At 32.1% G+C, this 21,798-nt stretch overlaps 1 protein-coding gene across 9 annotated transcripts in view; it reads left to right on the top strand.

Moving 5' to 3' along the window:
* Positions 1-21,798, top strand: part of Mp (collagen XV/XVIII-type protein multiplexin) — an 895,293-nt gene that overhangs the window by 611,907 nt on the left and 261,588 nt on the right. The window lies entirely within an intron of this gene.

Below are 21,798 nucleotides of genomic sequence, written 5' to 3'. Positions count from 1 at the left end.
CCACTTCTAGCGGAGATATTTATGGATTATATTGAAAATATAATTCTTAAATCTCCCTTAGCTAAACATATAGTATATTATGTCCGATACGTAGACGACATCCTTATATGTTGGAATGGTACCAACCGACAGTTAGATATCTTTACTAATTGGGCCAACACCGTTAATAATAAAATCTGCTTCACAGTTGAACATGAGATTGAAGGTAAAATAAACTTTTTAGATCTAACAATTGGTAAAAGTAATAATAAACATACATTTGAAATATTTAGAAAACCAACTTTTACAGATACAACAATAAATTCAAATTCAAATCATCCTTGGTCCCATAAATTATCAGCGTACCATTCAATGGTACATAGACTCATTAACATTCCCTTAGACAATAAAGCTTATGTAAAAGAAAAGGAAACGATAAAAACGATCGCGATTAATAACGGCTATGAGGCAAATAACATTGAAAAAATAATAAAAAATAAGAAATATAAAAATAAAATCAATTTAATATATCCGGTAAATAACAAAAATATAGAAAAATTTGCATGTCTCGAATTCCTCGGCCCAATATCTGAAAAAAATGCAAAAGAAATTAAAAAATGTGGTTTAAATATAGCTTTTCGAACAAACAATAATTTAGGAACAAGCCTTAAAAACTCTAAAAGTAAAATCCCTATACTCAATAACAGTGGCATATATGAATTAAAATGTGACCACGCCGATTGTAACGCCACTTACATCGGACAAACGGGGAGGGCATTCTCAACTAGATTCAAAGAACATATACGATGTTATAATAATAAAAACACATCCTCAAAATTCGCAGAACATCTCTTGGTGAATAATCATACCCCACTTAACAACAAGGGTCCTAAACCATTGCATATAGAAAAAAAGGGCATTAGATTAAATTTACTTGAACAATTAGAAATCAATAAACGAACGAATGACCCAAATTTAACACTAATTAATAAAGTACGGAAAATAATTTACTCACCACTTCTCAGTATTTTCACAAAACCCAAGCAGTATAATGCACCCAAATAATTCATAGCAATAAAGTCATTAGTAAATAATTAAGAACCCATTACCATTTACTGAGGGGAAAACATAGATTGGTTTAACCAACAATAGATCATGTCATCGGTGTAACCAGTAATAAATCAATGTATGCACCTTCAAAATTTACATTTGAAATAGTATAAAAACGTCGTCTCAATGTGGACTAACCACAGTTTGAAAATGGCCTTGTAAGCCGAAACAGCTGTCACAATAATAAAAAACTAAAACACTTGCAGAACTTAATAATAATATTATCAAATTTAATCTAAATTAAATTTATAAAAAAAAAAAAAAAAAAAGTGCGACAATACGATACTCAACCACCTATGTGTTATTTAGTTAAAAGCTATTTTTCAATCAACGAAGTCACATTCTGAGCAAATTATTTCACGTCAAATTGAATTGTAAGTAGGTACCTGCCTACCTACATAACATGTCGGCCAGTTTTATGAAATAGACTCCTCTACTGGTTTTATTTGTGACTGACGGACTCCAACCAAAGCAACAATGTGTTCGACAGGAATCAAGTCCGTGATCCTGACAACAAAGGGCCAGATATCTCCAATCAATCAATTGAGGTCAGCCCCTTCAGACGAAAGGGAGAGAGCTAAAAATATCACGGAAATAATGATTCGTGGGTACTGACTTTTTATAAAATAGATTGTAGTCCAGAATGCGGGTTATGACAGTCTATGACCGAAAGAGAAATGATCTCGTATGGAAGGAATGCCAAGCTGGAAGAAATTGGAAAGATGCTGGCCACATTAGGGAGTCTAAAAATAATACTTTTAACAAATAATGTAGCTTACGCTATCGTCTTATTGTTCGCCGATAGAAAAATAATAATTTTAATACATTTAAACTAATTGAATAGATGACTTCTAAAAATATATAAGAAACATACATATTCAAACGCCTGGTAATATAAGGAAGGATTAAAATTTACCAGTTGGGTATTTTAAATTTTTTCTTTTTTTTGAAAAAATTAAGAAATCGAAAGCATCTTTATTTTATTTTTAATCTCCATATTTTTTTCCATATAATGTGCCATTTTGGATTTGCCGGCAAAAAGATATGTTCGTTTTCAAGCCTTTAACAGCATCACCGTATATTCTGATGTTTGAACTGGACCTGTTTTTATTTCAGCCCGGTATTTTGGTAGGAGAAAATGGCTGACATGTTGCTCCTTCGGAACAAAAAGGTTCAATCTGACATTTTGACCAAAAAAACTTTAGCGACAAACTTTTTTTTTGTTTCTTCAGAACATATTCTAATATATTTCCAAGTTTCATATAAGTTCGCAAATAATGTTGCAAAAAAGTTCTATTTAAAACACTCACATATTTATTTTTTAGAAAAAAAAAGATTTCATTTGCAATGTACGTTAAACCTAGACCGGTCAGTAGCTGAGTTGGCATCGCATCTGGGTCTCACCCAACGCGTTATGAGTTCAATTTCTCGGCTGGCTAAGTCCTCACTTATTACTGTGATTACTGTGACGGTAGTAGAAGATTTTAAATTTTTGTCATGAATAACTGAAAATACTGAATATTTGAAAATATTCCGGGAAAATTTGTCTTTTTTTTTAAATATAATATGATATGAAACATAGTTAGTTACATCTAAAACAACATAATTACTTTTTGACAACAGATTTCAATTGCTAATTCTTAAGGCAACATAGTTCATCTGCTGTAGATAAAATATTTTTGGAGATAACAAAATCCCATCTGTCATTTGTGCGAAACTGAGAAAATAAATAATACATGAAAAAAGTTAAATTTAATTATATTTACGTTAAAAAACACTACATGCAAACATGGCACTTAGCTACAAACAATATTGAATACAGAACTCCTGTTTGTTTTTAGCTGATTTTTTAACTTTTTTTTCTTAACTGTGAGCCATATGTTTTATTGCATAGAATGTTCTTAAACGCAAAGAAAATTCAGTTACAATACGTTTTTCATATTCACCTTTTAATATTTTATTTCGGATTCAAACTTCAATGCTCCAAACGAATGGCAGATGCAACCTTGTTGTTCCAAGAGTACGATGTGTGTCTTTGTACCTACCTAAATAGCAATTAAGTCTTAAATCCTCTCCTAGAATACGGCTTATCCGAATTATCTTTCCATCCCTTAGTCTCCATAATCTTTCAGCCACATTATGTATGTAGAAAGTTCGTATGAGTTAGGTTAATTTTTTTAAAATATTTTTTTATCATCATTCAATAAATTAAACACTAAATTACCTGCAGATAAGATCTACATATAAATATAAATACAAAAATAGTCACAACTTGTCCGTATTGTCTAAGTTAGTCTAATGTTAGTCAAAATCAAGTCAAGCTCGATTTCAGAAGCAAAAAAATCTCATGTTAAAAGAATCTACGTAAATATAGTAAATCCTCGTTTAACGAAGCTTCCGTGAATAAAACCTCGTTGTAACGATGTGAAAAAAGGCTCATTTTGACTTTACGTTCCACAAGTCAGCATAAAAATGCGCGGTTATCGAGAAAGTGCGAATTTAGGACAAAAAACCCTCGAAAGTAAAATTATTTGAAGGAAATGAACGAAAAATAATTATGTGTTTTTGAACGTCTTAATTTTAACTCTTAGAGTTTACAAGATTTAACGTTATTTTTTGTTTTAATTTTTCTTTAAGATTTTACAAAAAGATACATGTGTATAGTTAGTTTATTAAGAATCTCTTCAAATTATTGGTAATTTCAGTTGAAAACGGGATTGCAGGCCCTAATGAATGAATTAACAGTTTTAATTTTGGTATAATATATTATAACGATTTAGGAACAAGTGTTCATGAAAATGCGAATATTTTCGCCTTTTGTCATGTTATATTATCAAGGAAATTGCACGTGCAACGCTGTTTTCAACCGGATTACCAATATTTTGAAGAGATTCTTAATAAATGAGCAACATTCATTTTTCCCCGGGTACCAATATTATACAAAAAAAAATTGGGACCCATTAAATACAAGAAAATTAATAATAATTTATACTTCTTTAATAGTTGAACATTATTTTTATGGTTTTATTTTTATTAAAATAAAATAAATAACTTTGTATGCACCACTATCAGATAATCGACGTGTATCCTAATGTTTTCTTTGTCACAATTAACGTTTTATAAAAAAAAAATAAGACTAGACCAACAAGTATTGACGAATACGTACCTATAGACAAAAAACTTACAGTGAGCGGTGATTAATTATTTAGTTATTATTATTTTTTTTAAAACACTATATAAGATGAATAAAATTGGTAATTATTGCATTTAGGTATATTTCAAAAATATTCATAAATTAACATATTTATTTTATATCACATATTTGTTTTAAATATCATAATAGGATCATTTATTTAATAATATTTAATCACCGCTCATTGTTATATTTCTGTCCACGAGTACTTATATATTCTTAATTATTATTATTAAACCGTAAAAATTGTCTTAAAGGAGATTTTAAAAGTTCACAGCAGATAAAAAGGCAGTCCCTGGGGAGGAAGGTTCTATCCTCAGTCAAATCAAAAATTGCATTTTCTCTTTGAAATGGGCTACTAGCCGGCCCAATTTGGTAAAAAATTAAAAATAGTTCCTTTAAAATAAGTAATAGATTACTTGTTCCTACATTATTCCGATTTTTCCTATCGTTTTACTTAAGAGTGTTTTATACTAATCAAGAAATTTCCTATAAATAACTATTTTACGGAATATATCTAGCACGATATCCTGCATTATTTTTCCGTGGCAATACTGCCAGAGTATACACATAATAAAGGTACGTGAGAATACATGCATTTATATTTTACCCGCCATCAAATAATTGTACTTTAATCACAAATTCTATAATATGTTTGAACTTGTATATATATATATTATTTCTAGAATTCACTTAATGATAGAACGTCCAAACCCTTGTCCTGCCGGAAGGAGCTTCCGGAAGGACAATTCGACGAGTGTGCGTCCTGCCAGCAGTACGCAATTTTTTGCGGTTTTTGTATGAATATAAGAGGCTGTCCTTCTAGCAGTACTCGACTTTTATGCATGTTAAAAATAGGCAGAGGTGACAAACTTTCTGTATTTTATTTAATAAAATTAGATATGGGCGCTTATTAACATAACAGGGTAGAAAATAAACAAGAAAATGAAAAAAAAAACGAAAGTGAAAATTGTATTTATTTTGAGAAAATTAAAAAAAGGTATAATAAAATAAGACATGGGCGCTTATTAATATAACAGGGTAGAAAATAAACAAGAAAATGAAGAAAAAAAAACGTAAGTGAAAATTGTATTTACTTTGAGAAAATTAAAAAAAGGATTATGCTGGAATTCCATTCGCGATATGGTAGGTGAAGCAGTTTCTTCCTGTCTGTGGAGAGCATAAAACACATCGCGGACCACATGTCTTGCAAAAAAAGCTCGCCTTCTGCTGTTTTTTGTTGACTCTGGAGCAAACTATACATTTGCGTTGAACTCTCTTTCTGTCATCTGATTTTGACAGGGCCTCAAGAATGTGTTCTCCGCTGTGAGCGATGTTCTCGTGTGGTGGCGGCTCATTCTCTTGTAGGTTATCATCGTCATTAATAGTTAGAGCTAATACCAGGTTGGTAGTAAACCACCTGTGAGACACCTGATCATGTTCGGAGCGAAAGAAATTATTAAAAACCAAATACGCATTCGTTTCTATAATGCCCAGAACTGAGGCATATATTCTATGTTCCCATTTTTGTGTGCCCCAAGCTTTCTCCAATGCCAATCCATCCTGCCTAATGTGATTGTGAATATCGATAGCCGCAGCCCCGTCAAAATATTGCTGGACTAATTTAGGCCGATCGACTTCTCGGTAAAATAAATTTCCTTCATCGTCCCACCTTCTTTTGCGTGATGGCAGGCCAGGCAGTGTCGTTTCGCAAGTGGCTACAAATGTATGAATCTTTTTGTCTCTCCAGGCACAGGCAGTGAGCTGCACAGAGTCTTTTTCTGCTGTACTCACAACAGATGCCCCCTTATGCGTAGGACACTGAGCTGCCATCTCAGACACAGGATAGAAACTATGTGCTGTCTTTACCAGTCCAATAAAATACAATCCAACTTTGAATAACTCCACAGCTGTTTTGACTGAAGCAAACCAAGAGTCACCAACTATAACTCTGCCAGAACCATACCATGGCTCTGTCAATCTCAAAGTAGTTGCAGTTCCTGCGCCAAATTCTCTTTGCCATTTCTTCGTACTCATTGCTTCTTTGCCCTCATTAATTTCCATTCTGATCATAATGTTTGTGTCACTATCACACGCTGTTTTTACTTCACAACCGACTCCTTTTGGTTTTCTTTTAATCTTCATAACTGCTGGCATTCCGTTTTTGAAGTACGCACCCCTTCCATACCAGGCGAACATGGATTCATCTACAGTTATTTTTGACCCAGGATGGATGGTATCTTTTAGTTTATCATTCACCATCGTTACTAATGTTCTAGTGTTACGCCATTTATCAGAAAAATCAAGGTCTGAGGATTGTGTGAAGCGCAATGCCATGAGAATGATCTCAAATCTTTGGCGGCTCATACCAAATCTTTGTCCAAAATTTGCAGGGGGATATATTCCATCAGAGGTGGTATTCCAATAGGATCGTCGATCTGGAAGTTCTTGAAGAGTCATAGCATATAATATGCCAAAAACAGTTAATAATTCCTTCTCGTTCAACAGTTTTTGTCTTGCTGGAAACGAATAGTTGGTGCAATGGACTATGTAACTAAGCTTCTCTCTCGGAAATATCATGAAAAATGCATCCTTGATACTTCGTGCGGGCCCCAATGGTACTAGCAAGGTAGCTTTGAAATAGCCTTGTTGTCGTTGATCGACACGTATTGCTTCATGAAAAGTCCAGGTAACACCCTTTGCAACTGTTGTATTTCGAGCAGAATTTACGTTGCTTGTACTTGAATTCGGATGTACTGAAATACTTGTCTCGTCATCTTCGCTCGAAGAAGAAGAACCCGATTCAGACGATGCTGAAAAAAAATCCATTATTAGTGATCAACAGACGCAAAGGGGTGTAGGTACTCAATATATTTAAACTTAAAATTATTTTCCAAATAAATATAAGCAATAATTATTAGCCAGAAACACCCATACAAATTGAAAAAATCTTCCGAGAAGAAATAATAACCGCCGACGCGTCGCGACGGTACTCACACCCTCCTGATTTCCGGTCAGGTGATCGATCCATTGAGCTACGCCGGCCTATCTCCTGTCCCGTCAAATTATTCAATATGTATTAGAAATATTTCGTTCAACAACTATTGCTTATTTTATTATTTCACCTAAGAACAACATACTTTATTATAGTAGGGAAGGCAATTTTACTTGCTAAATTCCCCACTAGATAGCGTCGCGACAAATTATGTCTACATTTTATTGGTGAATACTTAGAATTGTCAAATATTATTATTTTTCGTCGTCGGCAGTTATTATATCTTCTCGGAAGATTTTTTCAATTTGTATGGGTGTTTCTGGCTAATAATTATTGCTTATAATAATTTGTAATCCTTTGTGATATGCATAAAAACCTTGTCTTATAAACATTAATAAAGTTTATCAGTTAAAAAATAATAAAAATATTTTTAATACACACACACCCAGGCACAGACACACAGGCAAGCACGCGCCCACACACACAGACACGCAAATACATACGCATACATACCCATACAAGTCAAACTTAGCAAAGTTAATTTATGTTGTGCCTGTCAAAAAAAAATTGTCAATCACGTAAATAATGGAAACGAACAAGCAACCTCCAAGTACTATTTTTTCTATGGGAATATACTAGGCTTACTATAAACGTAAGCCTATGAATAAAATAAGAAAGTTTGTACTTACAATGTTCTTCATTTGTATTTGCTTCCACTAAATTGTCATTTTCGGTTTCAGCAATTAGAACTCCAACGGGCACGGTTGATATTTTTTTGTCAATTTCCCAATATACCCTTGCATAATTGTTTTCTAACTTTTTTACAGTGCCCCAACAATAACTAATGTCGTAATTATCACCAAAATGTTTGCGACTCCATGTGTTTAGGCCATCATTTTCGTCGAAATACGTGGCTTTGACGCGAACGCGGACCCCACGTCTTATACTCGCCGCCATTTTGGCCAGACTGATCGCAGAAATACGATTCAAAAACTCGCTGAATCAGAAAGAGACGCACTATGCAATGCAGTTAACGGCATCCTGCTAGCAGGCCTACAAAGCCGCATATAAACAAAAAACTTACGTCCTACCGGTAGTACGTAAAGTCCTGCTGGCAGGACGCTGGACGTTCTATCATTAAAATCGTTTAACATCCTAATCATTGAATAACATCCTTTGACAAAATGACTTCGTTTTACATCATGTTCGTAGAACATTCGATCAATTTTTGTTTACAAGGTTCGTTTTGGGGAACAAGTCTTTTAGTTAAATATAATCAAACCATGTATGAATTTTGACAGCAAAACTGACCCTGAATTACTTGTTGATTAACCGATTTTTTAGAACTCCTTTAATATTTATTTACGGTTGTTAATTTATCGTATATTTGTCGGCTATAATGAAAATTTCGACCGATATAAATAAGCACTAGAATAATATTAAAAGTTCTTAATCAGCTTAGTTCAGGTAGAAAATCCAAACGTTTTGATTTATATCCGGCTGTTTGTGAGGTTGGTATTACAAGTCGATTTTTTAACTCAGAGGTTCCCAAAGTGGTCTATATGGATCCCCAAGGGTCGATATCGGCTTGCTGGGGGTCGATGTCAGCGAGAAAAAAAAATTGGTGATCCACGAGGAGATTTAAATGGGGATACATACGAGAGGATCTCAATTTACATAAAGTCATCAACATTCAGGAGTTCCGTAAATGACAAAATATACTTAACACAGTTTACGTAATACTATTAGTAGACTGAGGAATTACTTATTTGATATTTGTAATTTTATAAATCGTAAAATTGTTGATTAAGGTATATAAATAGAGTATACGTTCCTTTTATTGTCAGAATTAATATATTAAAGCAAAACATTTCACATTGGAAGCCGCAAATTTTCCTAGATCCTCAACTTGTTTTTGAAAATCCTCCAGGGTAATGACGTTTTGGTCTATGTTCAGCATTTAAATGTACTTCATACAGATTTCAAAACTAAGTTTGAGGACATTTTACTGTGGAAATGGAATGTTGAAGAATCGGATATTATGTGACAAGAAGCACTGATCGGAATAATCACTTGCAAATAACTTAAGGAGCAGTTCTAGCTATATAATCTAAAATAAAAAGCTGCTTATCTTGCTTCATTTTCATTTGGTGTAATACCTTACAAGGGCGCCCCTGTCTGCACAATGTAATGACAGAGGAAATATACCCTCACCCGGTTGTTAGGCAGGCAAGGGATGGGAATCTTCTTACGAAAAATAGAAATGATTATCACATTGGACCTTAATACTTTTAGGAAAATACAATATTCGGCAAGCAGGATATAAAATATATTTGGCAAGTCTATGGGGCTAAAAAGTTTGAGATCCTCTGCTTTAACTTATTCAAACTATAAGATTTTACAAGAGAAGATTCTCAAGTCTATGGTATAGTGCCTTTGTATTTATTGAAGGTAAATTTCTAAATCAAGAATTTTCCCGAATTAATAATTTCGCAAACTTGTTCCAAAAAGGTAAAGAATTTCCTGCAAAAATAATGTAATGTTATGGTTTGATCGTCGAAAATTCAGGAAATTTCGACAATTTAAGTTTACAGTGCCTACTTTGGGAGAACTTACAACCCGGGCTGGGAGTGTGAGCATCGAGAAACAGTGATTAATAGAACGGGGCCAAGGGCTAAACTGATAGGGAACGATTTCAACGAGATTTTTTACAGATAAGTGTGCGCCATTTGCCATGACAAACGTATTTATGGGAATTTTAAATTACCTCCAAAGGATTCTGGGCGTAAAAACGGATTTTTCGTTCGTACATATGTAACACCAATAAAACTTATGAGATAGGCACCATTAATAGTTATTTGATAGTTTGTAGGACCTTTGCAACTAAAGACACAGGCAATAAATAAATGTTTTAAGTAAGAACAGAACTATACAATATTCTTACTTCAAAAATTATTGATAAATTGCTTTGTAGCGCCATTTTAAATAAAATAAATTAAACAAAATAAACTTTGCTTAAATCACTATTTTTGGTTAAAAAAACACTATTAACATGTTTCGACACCACAGGTTTTTTTCATCAGGATAAGAATAGATAAATTAGTAAAAACGTATAAGTACTTACCTGTAAACAAAATATGCCTTACTCCTAATATTATTGCTCCACGATTATATTTGTTAAACGCATTTTTTGTAATAATAAAATAAATAACTAATTAATTTATCACTACTTGTTATAATATTTTTGTCTATATTCTTCGACCGGTCGGTGGCTAAGTTGACATCGTGTTTGGGTCCCACCCAGGCGTAGTGTGTTCAATTCCTCGCATGGTTAAGTCCTCTATCAAAACACAAGCAAATTTTTCGCTTACTGTAGTAGTAGTAGTAGGAGAATTTCAAATATTGTCAATTTATTCGTAAACCGGAAATGTTCCTGAATTTTCGACCGGTCAGTGGTTGAGTGGGCATAGCGCTTGGGTCTCACCCGAGCGTCGCGTGTTCGATTCCTCGGCTGGCTAAGTCCTCCATCACAACACAAGCAACATTTTCGGCTTTCTGTGGTGGTAGTAGGAGATTTTCAAATATTGTTGGGTTATTCGTAACCTGGGAATGTTTGTCTTTCTTTTTTTTAAATAAAAAATATTTAAAATAAAAATGTTTGTCTTTCTTTTTAAAGAAAAAAATGATTTTCAGCATTCTTATCTTGATGAAGAAACCTTTGGATTTGAAATATGTTACTATGAAAAAAAATTGCGTAAACAAAATTCGTTATTTTAATTTAATCCATATTACTCTCTCGTTTACTTCAACTCTGTAACGAAGATTAAAATATCTAAAAACTTGATGTTTTTCCATAATTTAAGATGATATCATCAAAATATAAGTATCGAGAAAAAAATGTTTTGCAACGTCATTTGGGAAAGATTACGCATAAAAGAGGCCGAGAAAAAAATGAATAAATTGAATACATTTCCATCACTGCTGATAAATAAGACTATTAATTGTTTAGATCAGATACTAGTCTCAATAAGTAAGTAAGTAGCTTTATGATAAATACTAAGTAATGAAAAGCAACCCATTTGAAGCTAGTAAAATACAACCTATTACGGTATTTAGTTGCTCATTGATTAGCGTCACGGTTGTAACCATCGAACAATCGACCGAGCACGTTAACGAGGTCCAAATGACAAATTGAGGAAGAGGTTCTCATACATATTTAATTCGTAAACAGGTCGCTTCTGTTGTGATATTACAAGTACAATAATATATTGTATTTGAACGGTTTTTAATCGTTCGTAGAACAATAAGCAGAAGCGATAAGGACTTTTCGGAAATAATTTATACGCATTCATTTACACGAATATTATTAATTTAATATTATGTTTATGGGTGACTGCTTTTTTGATAGATTATGACTTTATTATTTGTAAGTTATTTGTACATTTTAGTTTAAAAATTACTAATTATAACTTACATAGGTAATTTTACATTTTATTTATGTTGTTCTCACAATCTATTTTAAATTTATTAACTGGTGTAATTTTGCTGATTTTGGCATTGAATTATAGTAAATTATTTCATTTCTTTGTAGAATAAACTATTTTGTAATTTTTGGCAGATAGACTGATTTGACTGCAGTTTCTTTTTTTGGTCTGTGAATGTCATTGTTGTATACAATTTTTTTTTGAAAATAATTTTAACAGGTTGTTTATATATATCATCGCGTTTGTCTGCATCTGTTTCACTGTTAGCCAATTTAGCTTCTTACACATTTTAATTTGGAAATCTGTTTCATCTACGTATTATTCTCGTTGCTCTATTTGGAGAATTTGCAACTTAATTGTTCTATGTCGTTAAGTAAGAAAAGGATCGCAAAAAATAGATATAATTTTATCAAGTCATCTTCCAAAAGATGCTCTAGACGTTTGCTACAAAAATACATGTTATTAAGATACTTTAAGTTACTCCAGAAGTACAATATAAAAAAATAAAAAAATAAATTATAATTGGTTACTGTGATGGCAAGTAAAGGTAAATCGTTCAGATGAAATCTAAATACATACTCAATTGAATTTAGTCCGAGGGCCTTAATTTATAGTCGGTTATTACCAAAGATATTAGAAGAACGAGATGTGCTATGAGCAGTTCATACTGTGTGGAATTGTTTTGCCCAGTGTCGCCGGTTTTGTTCACCAATACTACTGCACACCTTCGCTTACGCTAAGGTATCCGCACTAATACATAGAACAGATTTCTCTGCGTACACGTCTCGATAGTATTAAAAGTACCCTAATTAGGTAGTACTCCACCTACGGTCCGGCGACCAACATAGCATATCTCGTTCTTTTAATATCTTTGGTTATTACCTACCTGCGAAACAAATGAATGGGAAATTCTCCTAAATCTCATCAGTTTATTACAAATGTTTTTAAATACAGCACTTATTTTGTAATACTTGCAATAAAAAAGGTTGATCTTGACACTTAATGTTGTGCATATATAGATATAAATGTACGTATTATTGAAAATAATAATTTCAGTAGTGTGTCTTTGTGTAACTCCTATTCAATAACTTCCAGAACTGGTATTTGCTTTGATTTTCAAAATTGGAACTGATTGTGGGAACGCTTCATACAAGCGAAAAAGTAGGTATAAAATTATTTTATTCACAATAAATTCAATATTTTAAATATGTATTTCTTTTGTTTATATTTTTGACAGATATAAATATAATTATACTACAGATTGTCAATTCATTTACAGTGCAATCTTCTAATTTGGACACTTTTAACATCTGGGAAGATAAGTATCAAAAAAAAAATCTAAAGAATATTTAAAGACGAATTAAATAATTCCACTTTTCCAAAAAAAATCATTCAACAACACCATTTCTCGCGTCATGTTGTGCTAGAACATCTGTTCTGCCGTGTGGTATCTTGAACAAGTCAACACGACGACTACGGCTGGAGTTTTAGGGGACGGATAAACCATAGCATTCCAAGAGGAATGGAGAGTTACTAGAGCCACAAAAATATAATTATCTAAATCTTTACAGTCGGTAATAATAACAAAAACAAAATTAACATTCCAAACGGTATTGGCACTATTGGCAGGCATCTACTTGATCAAAAGTTTAGTACCTAGTACCTACATTTTAGAAATTATCCGCGTTATAATTTAAATTCAACTTAGAGCGCATTACTCCAGCCGGGTTGAATGTATCGGCTTAAAGCCGCGGCTTTGGTTTTGAACCCATTTCATACGGTAACGGCCCTGTCAATGTACCCCCGTCAGCCAAACCAACCAGCCGAACCCAGAACGTCCATTAACGTGAGTCGAAGGGATCCGTGAAATATTCTACTTTAGACTCTGAATCATGATGGATGGCCGCCTCCACGCTTGTCCCGTTAATTGGGAGTTAAAAACATGATTTTGGACGGATGATGGAAAAAAATAATGGACTGTTTAAATCTAAACTAATTTTGTTGGGAATTGTGAGGCAAAATTTAATCAAATCAAATAGTTCGGTTTTCAAAACTTTTGCTGTTAGCTTTGGTTAAATGAATATAAATGCCTAGGGATGACCCAGCCTCTGAAAACAATTAAAATATTCCTAATCGATTAAGCCACTTCATAACGTTTTGTAAAATAGGTAGGTAGGTACCTACTCAGGCAAAATTAAAAATACTAGCACAGCCCCGTTAAAAATCACGATATATTATGATAAATTGTAGGATTTGTGAAACTGAATAAATTTATAGAATATTTTCTTTCATACTATCAGAAATTTACCGTTTGAATGAAATCTTAAACAAAAAAATTAACAGTATTATAAATCATTTTCTGATTAAAGGTAGGTACCTACTTTATCGCTTGTCTAAGCAATCAGTTCCAATTTTGAAAATGATAGTAAAAATGCGTGAATAACAAACAATCGAAATTATTTCGTTGGATAACTTCTGTAGGCCCATTTTAGAGAAAAATTACGTTGAAAATGTTCCTAATGACCCAAAGAATAAAAATGAAAGAGTAAATACATGAATGAATGAATGACGTGGAATCTTAGAAGTGAGAATTAACCCACTTCCCAAAACTCTGCAGATAGATCCGTTGTCGATGACAATACAATTTTGGTGGCACTCACGAACACGAAAATGAACAGCAATTAATATACGTAATGAACCTTGGTACTATCCAATTAGGATTTGGCTTGAGTGATTGCGCGGTTCACTCATTTTAGTCCGTCTATTTAAAAATAGATGTATTATAGAGAAAAAAAAAACTTTTTTCTTAACACTGTTTTTTTTAAATTCTGTATCTAACAGGACTAACTCTTAAGGATAGTTTAAAAAAAAACAAATTATACTGTGATATACTCTTACAAACGTATTAGATAAATCTAGGACATACATTTTGATTACTCTAATGTAATTTAAGATATTATTATGATTGAGGCGAATCATTTTTTTTTAATATGCAATAATTTACAAATGTAGATATTTCGGGGCTGTTCAAAAAATACAATTGAAAAATTATTTCTCGTGTGTGAACTGGGAAGTGGTTAATCATTTTGGTTAATCAGGTATAAAATTTCATTAAATGTAGATACATTATAATGATCAAATAGTTGATAAATTTAAATAACATAATATAATTAAGAAAATAAGAAATATAATTACAAAATTAAAATATAACTTAAATAATATAATTGTTTTAAGACTTATTTATAAAAAATGTCCTTATTAGGTGAGAAATAACAGAATGTAGGTACAGAGCTGGCTGCAAATTGTTCAGACGGAGCTGGCAATATTGTATGAAATGGGTACTTAATAAAATGCAACAACAATAAACGCATACTAATAAAATCAATCAATTCAACTCCCGGGACACAATTGAAATATTTCGAAGCTCATAAAATAATTGTAGAGGATGTGTAAAAAAATTGATTGATCAATGATCAATTGATTCTATTCAACCTTTAGTGGTTCTAGATACGTAATTCATTCATATTATGGATCAGAATGAAGTAATATTTATATCCATGACTATTTTCGCGACATCCAATATCCAACCATAATTAAACATAAAAATACAAATTTTCTTAATATCGACGCCGGAAAGGCAAAAGGGCGTAAGAGACAATTTATTTAATTATTTACTAACGGACCATGTCCAATTTCAATACAATTCAATAAGAATTTAATGTAAGGAGATGTGATACAATACAGGATAATTACGAAATTACTGCCATGACAAAAATATGGCACATAAACAATAAAGATAATGTCAAGTCAATACAGGAACAAGGTTTTGGTGGAGTTAAAATATTACTTTTGATGGAGTTAAATATCATTAAGGCTTACAGGAAAAAATTCAAGGTCCTGACTTGATTTGATAAGTTTTGCCATTCTGGACATTGTTGAATGGTATCCATAATTTTTGGATTGTTGATTGAGAAAACGCAAATCATTATTTCTGAGTCTACGGACGGAGTTAAAAATGTCTAAATGCCATTTTTGGCTAAATTGTCGCTTATGCACTTTTGCCTTTCCGGCGACGATATGTCACTTTTTTGCGCACGTACATTGGAAATTCACACATACCACAGTGCATAACCTGCTATATTAAACTAGCGTAGGCCCGTGAAAAATCACGGGATATTATGATTCCAAATTTTTAAAGACAAGATAAATAATTTTCTTTAAAAAATATATATTTTCAGTAGAGATACCTTTTTTAAAGCCTGTCTGAAATATTTTTTCGCACAAGCAGTTCCAATTTTGAAAATGACTCATTGAACGTTAGTAATTTCACGCAAGAATAATCAAGAAGACGGAAACAATATTCTGGACAATATACTCGTATATAAGCAGCTTTCGCAATCTCAGTGATGTAAAAATAGTCGTATTACAGTGTGAAACGTCTGAGCTTTTGGTGACGCGACAGTAGATAGGGAATGGTTAAGGTGTGTCTGGAGAATAGTGCATTTTCCCTCACCTTTGCTTCACCTTTACTTCAATTTGTCTTCTCTCTCGCCTTACTTTTGCTTCACATTTGCCAGTTGCATGTTAATGTAATAACATTTATATTTAAATGCGTCTCTGTTGAGTGCATGAGGCTCTCAGGCAGATATGAAGATATGTATGCAACTAAATGACTTTAATAATGCATCACGAACACCGTAGTGGAAGATCCCTAGAAGGTTTTTGTACTAGAGTGGGGTCTTTCTCTATCAGTTCGTTTTCGAGAAAATATTATTGACCTTAATCAACGCGTATGAAATTTCTTATAAACTTCATTAATTTGACTCTAATTAAGTGCCACATTCTTATGACCTTTCAATGGATGTTGTAAAATCGGTTTCAGATGTTCCAAGACACAATTAAAGGGATTGGGTACCGCTGTCCCGGAAACCATTTATTGGATAACAAACACCTCTGTCAAAGGTCACTATAAGTGGTTGGCTACGTTTGGTGATTTAGCTGGGGCGCCCGGGTTCATCGGGTGTGGTGTGTTTAGGATGCACCTACTCACAAGCTGCGTGGCGTGCTGGATAGAGAGAGGATGGTTTGGGGAGACCCTTTGACCTCTCCAACTGATATCTAGACCAATTGCCTTACACCGCAGAGAGAGTGATATATTCATAATTACGTCACTCCTAGACACACTGATCCCTAGATTCTTACCCAACCCTCATACATTTTACCTCCCCGGACACCTGTGTGTGTTAAACATAAGAATTTTTTTTGCTAAAATGTGTATGCAATGCAATGTAAATACTATTCCTCTTTAAAATAAAGCGTGTTTGGTTTGGTGTTATTAAGTTCTAGAAAAATTGTGTACCTTTTGTTTGAATTTACCGTTGGTCCATTCTTTTCAAGTTGTTTCATTCAAAGTTCTATTACCACAAACATTTCATGTTTGCTCAAATATGAAACATTGAGGTAGAGCCACAATGTTTTTGTTTTATGTGGCTGATGGAAAACAAAAACGCTGTGGCCCTGACCCAACGTTTTTATTTCTGTCCGATACTTGAAAAAATTCTAAACCTTACTTGAGGTAGGCTTGAAATTATGAAGTCCTCGTAGCAATGTTCTTCCCAGAATTAATTTCTTTTGATAAAAGGCTCGGAATTATTTTTTTGATAAAAATCATTAGAAAAAATATTTAATTTAAAAAGGTTACTCGGTGACAAAAATACATTTTGAGATCTAATGATATAAGAAATCTTATTAAACAATTTTTTCTTTCATCATCGGAGTCATACAGCGCAATAATATGATATAAATTATGCCTAAATAAAGAAGCCATTAAATGTCAAAACATTGGAAAAGTGCCCAGAGATTTTTATCATTTTTATATAGAGGGAGATTGAAAGGGAAAAATTGGAGAAAAAACGACGCAGGCTTAAAAGAATGAAAGAATAATAGAAAAGTTGAAAAGCACTCAAATCCAGAATGGAACTTTTTTTTGAGTTTTTTTTCTATTTCAAACGGATTTCATAAGTATTTTTACATTTTAGCTTAGCTGTGATTTTATCAGCACAGTAAAAAAAGTATTTTTGGCAATTCTTTATTTTTTGTAAGTTTAACTTGCACGTAAAAAATTGTTAATCAAGCCTGTTTTAACCCGCGTTTTCTGTGATTTTCCTGTAAAAACGTTAGATTATTTTCTGCCAGTTGAAACTTATAAAGCATTTCAAAAATATGAACCCAAAATCAACTTTAGAAGAAATCATGTATTTTATACCCCACAAACCAATACCAAACTAATGCAAACTCACAGTAGCTTTATTGGACCTCGCACTTTTAATCTATTACCAAAAAAAATCAAGTAACAACTAAACCAGCGCAATACCAAAAAGAAATAAAGTTGTGGCAGTACAATGCAAATGTTGAAGCATTATTTATTTAATTTTTACTTTTTTCTATTTCGTTTCTGTATAGTTATTATTATTTTATTTTGTGTTCTTTTAATTCATGTACGAGTATATTATCTTACAATCTTTATTTTTACTTTGATTTATTTTGAATATGCACTTCTTGCACAATCTTTTAGACTAACTCTGTTATTTTTAGGTACAAAAATCTAATGTATAAACTTATATTACCCACGAACAGGCTGCGCCTTAGTGGGTTCCCTTTCCTATTATTATAAAACTTGTAATGTCAAATATATAAATTGGGAAAAAATAAAGGAAATAAAAAAAAAAGTTTAATGTATCACGTTGCAACGTTATTAATAGCAGATTATATTTTTATTGCTTTATTTATAGACACCCTAATGGTGTTTTATATCAAAGAAGAATACGAAATTTGATATTCATTCAACACGGGATAAATAATGAACTTAATGATGTCTTGAATTTACTTTCATAATGTTTTTTTAAAGCTCTTTGTGTAAAAGCCAAACCAAACTATAAATAATGTTTCGAACAAATTGAAGGATAATTTGCATACTTAATCTGATACAAAAAAATTGTACTTTTACAAAATTTGTTTCAATAACAAAAACGGGTTCTAAAAACGTTTCTCAGAAATCATTGTAAAAATTAAAAAAGTTTTTAAAGTGCTTTATAAAACAACATTTTTTTGATAAAACGTACAGTTTTATTTTCATACTCTACTTATGAATCTGATTTGCATCATTTTTGACCGAACTAGTCTTGATAACACTCGTAAAGATTAATCCCCACATTCCAATGCAATCGGTAAATTGAACATTTATTACTTTTTAATTCTTCACAAAATCATAAAATTATATTCCAATTGCTATTAACTGATTTATTATTCTAAATGTTAGATCTTTGGACCGGGCGCATTAAAACTTTTATTACATCATACTCAAATAATTTGTTGAAAATAGTTTTGTATTGAAAACTTTTCTTAGACTAATAAAAGACAGCTAATAAAAGTTTTTTAGTATCACCTAACATTTCAACTCGTGATATTCTCTCATATATTATAATGTAAGGGTGCATATAAACCCGCGCTCATGTCTGTCTCATATATTTATTGTAATATTGACGCCCTCTTGGGTTTTTAAATATGTATACTAAACATGATATACTGCATGATACAGAGATACAGGAGTTTTTTAAAGTTTAGATAACTAGATTTAAATACAAATGTGTAACAAATGAACTCAACACATGGCTATGACATTGTAACTAACAAAGTACTTAACCTCTCGGGCTTTTGCTGTTTCCATAGTTTATGTGCATTTGTAAAAATTTGTGAGAACCCACCGGTTGCTTGAAAACAAGCTAATTAAGCTTGACGGCTATTGTTTTATTTCATTGTCAACATGCGTATTAAGCCTGAATGGTTGAATGTTTAAAATATATAAGATAAAAAGAGAAAAGAGAAAGAAAAAATCATTTACGAGTTTTAAAATTGCAGGTGGCATAAAAATAATTATGTTTTAAAAATCATTTCGAAGTAGGAAGTTTTGATTAATTTATAACATTTTACCTGTGTCCATACTGCTTATCCTTCCAGATCTTTTGGTAAGTTTGGTGTTGTTGCAATATTGCTTTTTTTAATTCAATTTCAATCAATTTTATATAACATGCATTACGCTTAATTAAATAATTTGTTGTTATTTCCTCCTTGTCAGTCTTTAAAAGGATCTATCAATCCTGGAAAAATGAAAACAAAAAGTTTTTGTTTCTGTTCAAAAATATATATTACAAGCAAAATATAATGTAGGATATATATATATATATATATATATTGGTGAGGGAGAGGGGGTGGGGGGGAGGAAGGGGGGGACATAAGTGAAGCAGCCGTGCACAAAAATATCATTAGATGGTTTGGGCATGTGGTTACAACAAATCAAAATTGCTAGTTTTCGGGATTTTTGTAGGACAGATCAACTTTGAATGTGTTTCTTTTTTCTCTGTAAAACCAAACTGTAAATGTAATTTACTTAAGCACGTTGGGATTAAAACCCGCGACCTTCGGTTCAATTTCATAACATGTATAAATAATGCATCCATATCCCATTCGCAAGAAAAAATTTTGCGAACTGAAAGCAGAAATTCAGACAAAAATAAAAATAAACATTTATAAATTTCAAAATGCGGAGCTCATCTTCAGAGAGTGTTTAATGTTTCAAACAGATTCATTTCTGCTTTATAGATCAGTTATTGCAACTTGCAATAGCACTATTTTCTATTTCATAACATGTTATATTATTGATGGGTACAGCTTATCTAAATGGCAGTTAAATGCTGTCTTAGGTCATCATTCGCATAAATAATTAATTAGGCTGCTATCTGGGCTCATCACTGTCAGTGTAACTTATAACTTATAAGAAATGATATGACTGAATCTAATGCAGAAGAGATTTATCACGAATTCAGTCGGGAACTGGTTTAAAATATCATCTCGTTGAGGAACGATGGCGCGATGCAACTAAGACATAAAATCACGGATTAAGAGGTAGAATGGATGACCTTAATATTTTAAAATAGAATTTTGTCCTATTCCATTAAAAAATTACACGCAACGAATTCAAATCTTTGATGCCGATAGTTTTAAAACATGACACAAATTATTATGAAGTTTGTAGCGTCTTTGACATTAATTGTTGGTAAGTTAGTTCTGTGGCCTATTTAGAACTCAATGTTTTTTTTTCTTGGCTTTCGGCCATGTACTATATCCTTTCCGTAATGACAACTCATTTTTGGCATAAGAACGTCATTATGGATTTTTGAAATAGAATGCCAACATTCGGTGTGGTGGAAAAATTATCATTCACGTTGGACGCTAAAAGTCTGTGCTTTTTATGTGTTTAGAAAATATACATGTTGTAAGACTTCCACTGCCTGAAACGAGGACTATAGGTCGATAAATCCTTTATTCGAGAGTTTGAATAAAACATGGTTGAATTAAGAAGATTGAAAAAAACATAGCTTTATTTAAACGGTAATCCACCAGTGGTCGTATAAAAAGTACCTGCATTTCGCTCTACAAAAAATTGCTTAAGAATTGAAGTGAAATATAACATATTTGTTCAATATAAATACGTCGTAATCTAAATTATTTTAATAGAGCTTTTTAAGTCAACGCTCTTGAAAAATGGCTGCGCGGCCGTTTTAATACAAAACTTAATTTTAGATTTCAAGCCAAAATACCCAACCGAAATGAATATTTTTTTAAAAATAAAAATTTATTACAGATACCTAGTAGGTACCGAAATGAAATGAAATTATGTTTTAAATTTTAAAATTTATTTCAATTTTAAAATTTATGCTTTTAAAGATTTTAATCTTTTTTAAACAGCTTTGGCGATCTATTTTGACCTCAAATCGAAAATTAAATTTTATGAAAATCAGTAGCACATCCGTTTCTCTCAACATTTTTCCACGGAACCTAAATATGTACTAAAACCAGTATTTTGTGGTAATTAATCCTGATATTGTTCTTAAAAATGATTTCATTTGAATCATTCATATGTGTGTTCAGATCAATTCATCGCTAATTTCTTAATCAATTCAATTTGTAAACGAGCAACC

This window comes from Hesperophylax consimilis, chromosome 7 (genome assembly GCF_061612785.1).
Source record: "Hesperophylax consimilis isolate HC1 chromosome 7, BYU_Hcon_1.0, whole genome shotgun sequence".
NCBI lineage: Eukaryota > Metazoa > Arthropoda > Insecta > Trichoptera > Limnephilidae > Hesperophylax > Hesperophylax consimilis.
The sequence above is the reverse complement of the archived record's forward strand: the minus strand, read 5'-3'. Positions and strand labels throughout refer to the sequence as shown.